Here is a 7,152-nt window from a genome sequence, read left to right as displayed (position 1 = left end):
TCATACTCCATTACCCATTAATTCATTATTTTAATTTCATAAATACTTCAATTTAGTCAACTTTTATATCGAAAATTCAATCATTAACACAACTCCTCGTGGGATCGATATTTTTCTATACTACTTGTACAACCCGTGCACTTGCGGTTGGGACACATCAAGTTTTTGGCGCCGTTGCCGGGGAGTTGTTTGTTTAAGATTGAATTCTTGATCATTTTAGTTGTTTTTAGTTTTATCTTTGTTATCTTTTCATTTTGTGTTTGTTTGTTCTTTTTCAGGTACTTTTAATCTTTTATGAGAAGAGCTAGAAGCTCAAGTGATACATCCTTATTGTTTAATCCTGAAATATAGAAATTTTGTAAGGCCAACAAGAAAGAAACCAGAAAAAGGAAGGAAGCTTTGAGAGAGACTGAATTAGAAGCAGACATGGCTGATGAAAGAATTAGAATTGGTGTTGGTAATGCTGGAAATGGTCAAAACAATGAAAATGAAGCCCAAGGGGAAGAAGTTGTTAATGCTAACGTGCCTAGGGGAAGTATGATGGATCATGCTTTTCCTCGTTTTGATGACTTGAGAGAGAGCATAGCAAGACCAAGAATTGATGCAAATAGTTACAAGATGGATTTTGGAGTTCTTCAAATGATTCAAAATTCTCAATTCGGAGGTCATCCTTCTGAAAATCCACACACACACCTGAAGAAGTTTGCTATGATTTGCGACATGCAAAAACAACCTGGAGTGTCTGATGATGCAGCAAGATTGAAGCTATTCCCATTCTCTTTGAAAGATAGAGCATTGGATTGGCTTGATTCTTTACCTCACAACTCCATCACAAATTGGGAGCAACTCACTGATGCATTTCTTGCACAATATTTTCCACCTGGAAAAACTCAAGAGCTGAGGAATCAAATGACAGCTTTCAGACCAAGAGAAGATGAAACTCTCTATGAGTCATGGATGAGATGGAAGGAATTAGAGAGATTATGCCCACATCATGCCATTCCAAAATGGATGATAAATCAGAATTTTTACACAAATGTCACTCCTGCAATTAGAGGGATTATTGATGCTCAAACAGGAGGAGAATTTATTATTAAGCATGAAGATGAAGCTTATGAGCAATTGGAGAAAATTGCAAAGAATACTCATCTTTGGAGTAGTCCAAGAGGACCAGCTCCAACTCAAAAAAGGCAAGTTTCTTTGGAATGTATGATATTGATCCATTCAACATGATTAATGCAAAGTTTGATGCACTTACAAATGTCCTTGCTAAGAAGATGGAAGATTTGAGTATGTTGGTTAGTTCATCATCATCAGCTGGAAGTTCACAACAAGTGGCTTATGCAGAGGAAACTACCAGCTGTGGAGTAGACTATGGAGAACAAGCAGCATATGTTGGTAATTATGGAAACAAGCAAATGGGGAATCCTTACTCTCAAACTTACAATCCAAATTGGAGGAATCATCCCAACTTTTCATGGGGAAATCAGCAAAATCAAGTTCAAAATCAGAATTTTCAACCACAACAGCAGAGTCAAGTTCCATATCAGCAAAATAGACAACCACAGCCCAAATTTAATCAGAAAAAAATGAACCCTCCACCAAAACAGCAAGAACGAAATTCCACCACTGAAGCTTTATTGCAACAGATACTTGCTAACCAAAATAAGCATGATGAGGAGATGAGAGAGGTGAAAGCAAGGCTGGAACAGATGCAAACACACAACAGAATGCTGGAAAACCAGATTGCACAACAAGCATCCTCCTCAAGTGCTAAGTCTTTTGGAAAGCTTCCAAGTCAACCAGAAAATCCAAGAGAGCAGTGTCAAGCTATTACTTTAAGAAGTGGAAAAGTTATAAATGATGAGAAGAGTGAAAACAGTGAGAAGAGAGAAAATGAAAAAGGGATGATGAGTGAAAAACAAGAGAGTGCGAGAAAAATGTAAGGAGAAATTTGAAGAAAAAGAAGAGAAATATATACCTCTCGAACCCTACAAACCACAACTTCCCTTTCCACAAAGATTTCACAAAGCCAAGCTTGATAGGCAATTTGGGAAGTTCTTAGAGGTTTTGAAGAAACTTTACATAAATGTGCCTTTTGTTGATGCTCTTTCACAAATGCCCTCTTATGCAAAATTCTTGAAAGAAATTCTCTCAAACAAGAGGAAACTTGAAGATGATGAAAGCGTAGCTTTGTGAGAAGAATGTAGCGCTATCCTCCAAAGGAAACTTCCTCCAAAGCTTAAGGATCCAGGGAGTTTTTCAATTCCATGCCACATTGGAGAGTCTTGTTCTACAAAAGCTCTATGTGATTTAGGGGCTAGTGTTAGCCTTATGCCCCTTTCCATCTATGAGAAGCTCAACATGGGAGATCTAAAGCCAACCCACATTTCTCTTCAGTTAGCTGACAGAACAATCAAGTATCCTGAAGGGATTTTGGAGAATGTGCCTCTGAAGGTTGGAAAGTTCTATATACCTGTTGACTTTGTCATCTTGGACATGGAGGAAGATTCTAATATTCCAATTATCTTGGGGAGACCCTTTCTAGCTACAGCAGGAGCATTGATTGATGTTAAGGGAGAAAAGCTTACTCTTAGAGTTGGTGAAGAGCAATTAATTTTCAATATTAATAACTCTATGAAGAAGCATCATTCTGAAGCTGATACTTGCTTGAGAGTTGATATCATTGATGAGCTGGTTGAAGAACATTTCAGGAAGAAATATCCAGAAGATCCACTTGAAAATTGTTTGGTTCATGGAGGAGGCATAGACTATGACAACCCTCATGTAGCTGCATATACTCAACACTTAGAGGGAAGTCCACCATTCATTTCTGCTCCAGTTTTTCAACTCACACAAAAGGAAAAAGTCGAATCTAAGCAACCATCATTCAAGGAAGAAGATGCACCTAAGGTAGAACTTAAGCAACTTCCTTCTCAGCTCAGGTATGAATTTCTTGGCACTAATAACACTTATCCAGTAATTGTAAATGCAAATTTGAGTACTTTAGAGGCTGATAAGTTGTTAAGAGTGTTGAGACAATTTAGGAAAGTCTTAGGATACACCATAGATGACATTAAGGGAATAAGCCCACACTTTTGCATGCATAGAATCATTTTGGAAGAAAATTGTAAGCCATCTATTGAACATCAAAGGAGGTTGAACCCAAATATGAAAGAAGTTGTTAAAAAGGAAATTTTGAAGTTGCTTGATGCAGGGATCATTTACCCTATCTCAGATAATACTTGGGTGAGCCCAGTACATGTTGTTCCAAAAAAAGGTGGAATGACAGTTGTCAAAAATGAAAATAATGAATTAATTCCCACTAGAACAGTGACTAGTTGGCGAATGTGCATAGATTACAGAAAATTAAATGTTGCCACTAGAAAAGATCACTTTCCACTTCCCTTCATTGATCAGATGTTGGAAAGACTAGCTAGGCATTCTTACTTTTGCTATTTAGATGGATATTCAGGTTTTTTTCAAATCCCTATCCATCCAAATGATCAAGAGAAAACCACTTTTACTTGTCCATATGGAACCTTTGCTTATAGAAGGATGCCATTTGGGTTGTGTAATGCACCAGCCACTTTTCAAAGGTGCATGATGGCAATCTTCTCGATTTCATTGAAGACATAATGGAGGTTTTTATGGGCGACTTTTACATTTATGGATCTTCATTTGATATATGCTTGGCTAACCTTTCTAAAATTTTGCGGCGATGTGCGAATCGACCTTGTGTTAAACTGGGAAAAGTCTCATTTCATGGTTCAGGAAGGGATAGTGCTTGGACATTTGGTGTCTAACAGAGGAATAGAGGTTGATAAAGCCAAAGTTGAAGTGATAGAGAAGATGGCTCCTCCTACCAATGTCAAGGGAATTCGAAGTTTCCTAGGACACGCCGGGTTCTACAGACGCTTTATCAAGGATTTTTCTAAAATAGCTAAACCTTTGTCTAATTTGTTAAGTAATGACACACCATTTGTATTTGACTAAGAGTGTTTGGATGCCTTTTGTAGGTTGAAGCAAGCTCTTATCACTGCACCAATCATGCAACCACCTGATTGGAGCCTACCTTTTGAAATTATGTGTGATGCTAGCAACTATGCAATTGGAGCTATTCTTGGTCAAAGAAAGGACAAAAAGGCTTATGCTATTTATTATGCTAGTAGAACACTGGATGAGGCTCAAACAAATTATGCAACAACTGAAAAGGAATTTTTGGCAATTGTCTTTGCATTGGAAAAGTTCAGACCTTACATTGTTGACTCAAAGGTGGTTATATTTTCAGATCATGCAGCCATCAGGTATTTGCTCCGTAAAAAGGAGGCCAAACCTAGGCTCATTAGGTGGATTCTGATGCTACAAGAGTTTGATTTGGAGATTAGAGATAAGAAAGGAGCTGAAAATGTAGTTGCTGACAATCTTAGTAGGTTGAAACTGGATGGTGAAGAATTGGATGAAATCCCTATTGATGAGTTTTTCTTGGATGAACAACTTTTCTCTCTTGTTGCTAAACTACCTTGGTATGCAGACTTTGTGAATTATCTATCTTGTGGAGTTTTACCTCTAGGTATGACATGGCAACAAAAGCAAAAGTTTTTGCATGAGGTGAAGTTTTATAGATGGGATGATCCTTTACTCTTTAAGAGATGTTGTGATGGTCTAATTAGAAGATGTATTCCTGAAGAGGAGGTACAGAGTATTTTGCATCATTGCCATGCTTCTGATTATGGAGGTCATTTTGGCATCTCTAAGACAGCTAGTAAAATTTTGCAAGCTGGTTTCTTTTGGCCAAATCTTTTTAAGGATGTGAGGAAATTTGTGTTGGATTGTGATAAATGTCAAAGGAGTGGAAATTTGTCAAAAAGAGATCAAATGCCCCTAAATAATATTCTTGAAGTGGAATTATTTGATGTTTGGGGAATAGATTTTATGGGGCCATTCCCTCCTTCATATGGTAATAGATACATCTTAGTTGGGGTTGACTATGAGTCAAAGTGGGTGGAAGCTATTGCAACTCCAACTAATGATGCTAGAGTGGTAGTGAAATTCTTGAAGAAATTTGTCTTGAGCAGATTTGGAGCTCCTAGGGCTATAATTAGTGATGGGGGTTCCCATTTTTGTAATAAGCAATTTGAGAGCTTAATGAGGAAGTATGGTGTAGTGCACAAGATAGCTACCCCATACCATCCTCAAACTTCAGGACAAGTTGAAATTTCTAACAGAGAGCTCAAGCATATTTTGGAGAAAACAGTGAACAATTCTCGGAAAGATTGGTCTATCAAACTAGATGATGCTTTATGGGCATATAGGATCGCCTACAAAACCCTATAGGAACTACTCCCTTTAGGTTGGTGTATGGTAAGTCTTGTCATTTACCTGTGGAGATAGAAAATAGAGCATATTGGGCCATTCTGACCTTGAATTTTGATCTTAAGCAATTTGGTGAGAAAAGGTTGTTACAACTTAATGAGCTTGAGGAATTGAGGATGGATGCTTATGAAAGTGCCGTATTTACAAAGAAAGAACTAAAGTTTGGCATGATAAGCATCTGAGGAAAAAGGAATTCAAAGAAGGTGATTCAGTTTTGTTGTTCAACTCAAGATTGAAATTGTTCCCTGGAAAACTCAAGTCAAGGTGGACTGGTCCATATAGAATTTCTAAGGTTTTCCCTTATGGAGCAATTTAAATTTGGAGTGAAAAATCAGGAATTTTAAGGTCAATGGGCATAGATTGAAGCATTACATAGCGGAGACCCAATAAAGGGAGCAAACTATTACAAGCTCTCCAATCCCTCACCTCTTTTCAGTGAAATTCATGAAGAGTCCAGCTAAGGACTATAAAATAGCCCTCTTGGGAGGCATCCCAAGTCCTTTTATTTTGCTTTTGTTGATTTACTTTCATTTTCATTAATTTTGTTTTTATCTTAAATCTCCCCAAATTAAATTTTTGACATTGTTAAATCTTGTCCCTTGTAGATGTAATTCAATGAAGAAAGGCTGGTAAACTGATGGGGAAGTGATTCTTAACTTGAAAATTTTGTCCTTCAAATTTTCCCAAAAGCGATTAGTTTCTTTGCATAACTGTCTGCAGAGGCAATGCAGTTTATGCAGAGGAAAAGTACATTCTGCAGCAAAAAGGGTGTCTATAGCAAATGGCTCATGTTTTTGATGAGGTTGGATGTATTTAAATGGAGGAAGGTTGGTGAACTGCTGAAAGCTGCAATCTGGTTATTGCAGAGGAAAACTAAGTACATTCTGCAGCAAAAAGAGTGTCTGCAGCTAATGACTTGTGCTTTTGGTGAGGTTGGGTGTGTAACTTTTTAATACTTGTGCTTATAATGTTAATATGGTGGTAAGTGAGTTATTTTTGCAGTTTTGAGCTTATTTGGGTTATAGGATACAAGGTAGAAATGCTGCATTTTCTTGGCAAATCTTGGAGAGTTCATTTCTCATTTGTGGTTAGATGCAACTTTATGCAGATTTTTATGGAGTTTTATGTGCTGAATGTTGATTTGCAGAATTTGAGTCTAAATGGCATAGCTCTCAAAGGTTTTTTTTTGTAGGATCAATGTCTACATGCCTGTGTGATGCATTTTTGATGAACTTTGTATATATTGATGTGTTTTTGGTGAAAAATTCTCATGGTTTATGCTTCATGGAATTATATTTCCTCATTCTAGGGTATTTTTCACACTTGCAATCCATGTTCTATTGCATTCTTGATCTTGTTAAATTGTGCATAAGCAACTGCATAGCTTATGCAATCCTGCATAACCACAATTCTTGCCATTTTTCACCTTTATTGCAAGTGCATAAGGAAAGTGCATAGCTTATGCAACTCTGCATAGCCTAATTTTGTCAAATTTCACATCTCCAGAAACTTGCATAAGCAGAGTGCATGACCTATGCACATTTGCATAACCTCAAATTCTTCATTTTCTCTCTCTGCCAAAGCTTGCATAAGGAAGATGCATAAGTTATGCACTTCTGCATAACCAAAACTCTGAATTTCCAAACTTTGCCGAGGGGTGCATAAGCAGAGTGCATAACCTATGCATACGCATGACCGAAAACCTAGAAAAATCAAACTTGCGAGGGGTGCATAAGGAAGGTGCATAAGTTATGCATACGCATAACCAAGAACTCC

General features: G+C 37.4%; 1 non-coding gene across 1 annotated transcript; it reads right to left on the bottom strand.

Moving 5' to 3' along the window:
• Positions 1-894: 894 nt before the first annotated feature.
• LOC131177534 (small nucleolar RNA R71) lies at positions 895-1,001 on the bottom strand. The gene has a single exon (XR_009146974.1). It is a non-coding gene; the product is annotated as a small nucleolar RNA R71 (small nucleolar RNA).
• Between the last annotated feature and the right edge of the window lie 6,151 nt (positions 1,002-7,152).

This window comes from Hevea brasiliensis, unplaced genomic scaffold, assembly GCF_030052815.1.
Source record: "Hevea brasiliensis isolate MT/VB/25A 57/8 unplaced genomic scaffold, ASM3005281v1 Scaf544, whole genome shotgun sequence".
Classification (NCBI taxonomy): domain Eukaryota; kingdom Viridiplantae; phylum Streptophyta; class Magnoliopsida; order Malpighiales; family Euphorbiaceae; genus Hevea; species Hevea brasiliensis.
Note: the sequence above shows the minus strand (reverse complement) of the source record. Positions and strands in the feature narration are given on the sequence as shown.